This window comes from Panthera tigris, chromosome D3 (genome assembly GCF_018350195.1).
Source record: "Panthera tigris isolate Pti1 chromosome D3, P.tigris_Pti1_mat1.1, whole genome shotgun sequence".
In the NCBI taxonomy this organism is placed as follows: domain Eukaryota; kingdom Metazoa; phylum Chordata; class Mammalia; order Carnivora; family Felidae; genus Panthera; species Panthera tigris.
The window spans coordinates 31,926,056-31,927,988 of NC_056671.1; the positions used below are offsets into that span (position 1 = coordinate 31,926,056).

Consider the following 1,933-nt stretch of genomic DNA (forward strand, 5'->3'; position numbering starts at 1 on the left):
CTATTACATTGATGACATTATGTTGATTGGACCTAGTGCGTGAGAAGCAGCAACTACTCTAGATTTATTGGTAAGATATTTTGTGTCAGAGGATAGGAAATAAATATGACAAAAATTCAGGGGACTTGCACCTTAGAGAAATTTATAGGGTCCAGTGGCGTCAGACATATGCAGTTTTCTCTTATAAGGTGAAGGATACATTGTTGCATCCATGTCCTCCTACAACCAAAAAAGAGATACAACATGCAATGGGCCTTTTTGGACTTTGGAGGCAATGTATTCTTTATTTGGCTCTGCTACTCTGGCCTGTTTACTGAGTGACCCAAAAAGTTACTACATTTGAGTAGGGCCCTTGGCTCCCACTCTTGCTATACTACCTTCTCTGTTGCAACTACCACCTATGGACTCATGGAGAGTTGCCTATAACCAGTTGACTGAGGAAGACAAAACTTGGGATCATGTACACAGAGGTTTTGCCTATTATGCAGGCACTAACCAAAAGCAGACTGCCACAGCAGTACCACCCCTTTCTGGGACATCCCTGAAGGGCAGTGATGAAGGGAAATCCTCCCAGTATGCAGAAATTTCAGTAGTACACCTGGTTGTTCATTTTGCTTGAAAAGAGAAATGGCCAGAAATAAAATTGTATAACAATTCATAATCTGTGACTTGATGGTCAGGGATTTGGAAGGAACATTATTGGAAAATTGGTGACAAGGAAACTTAGGGAAGAGATGTGTGGATAGATCTTTCTGAGTGGGAAAATAAATCATGAGGATATTTGTGTCCCATGTGAATGTTCACCAAAGGGTGACCTCAGCAGAGAAGGATTTTAATATTCTTATGGATAGGATGGCATGTTCTGTGGACACCAGTTAGCCTCTTGTCTCAACCAACCTGTTATTGCCCAGTGGACTCATGAATATGGCTATGGTGGCCAGGATGGAGGTTATGTAGGGGCTCATCAATGTGGATTTCCACTCACCAAGGTTGACCTGACTATAGCCACTGCTGAATGCCCAATCTGCCAACAGCTGAGGCCAACATTGAGCCCCCAGTTTGGCACCATTCCCCTGGGTGATCAGCCAACTATCTAGTGATAAACTGATTACAATGGACCACTTCCATCATGGAAGAGTCAGTGTTTCATTCTCACTGGAAGAGACACTCTGGATATGGATTTGCCTTCCCTGCATGCAGTGCTTCTGCCCAAATTACCATCTGTGAACTTACAGAATGTCTTCTTCATCATAATGATACTTCACACAGCATTGCTTCTGATCAAGGAATTCACTTAATAGTGAATGAAGTGTGGCAATAAGCTTATGCTCATGGGATTAGCTGATCTTACTATATCCAATATCCAGACGCAGTAGTCATGATAGAATGGTAGAATGGCCTTTGAAGACTCAGTTACAGTGAATGACTAGGTGGTGAGCTCGACAGCAATACCTTGCAGGGCTGAGGCATGTTGTCTAGGAGGCTGTATTGCTCTGAATCAGTATCTAATATATGGTGCTGTTTTTCCCATAACCAGGAATCCAGAAGTGGGAATGAGAGGGGTACCACTGGCTTTTGCCTAGTGACCCATTAGCAAAATGCTTATTTCCTTCTAATCTAGAAATCTTAGTTTTAAAGGGAGGAGTGCTTCCACACACAGACACAAAAATGGCTCCATTGAATTGGAAATTAAAACTATTATCTGGCCACTGTAGGCTCCTCTTGTCTCTGACTCAGCAGAGAAGGGGTTACTATGCTGACTGGGGTGATTGGTCATGACTACTAAGGGGAAATTGGGCTGCTACTCTTCTATAGTGGAGGTAAGGAAGAACATGTCTGGAATACTGGAGATCCCTTTGGGTGTCTCTTAGTATTATCACATTAGATCCATTAGATCAATGGAAAATTTCAACAACCCAATTCAGGCAGGACT

The 1,933-nt window shown here is 42.6% G+C and overlaps 1 pseudogene; it reads left to right on the forward strand.

Annotated features, from left to right (window-relative positions):
• Positions 1-400: 400 nt before the first annotated feature.
• Positions 401-1,583, forward strand: LOC122232383 (annotated as a pseudogene).
• The last annotated feature ends 350 nt before the right edge of the window (positions 1,584-1,933 follow it).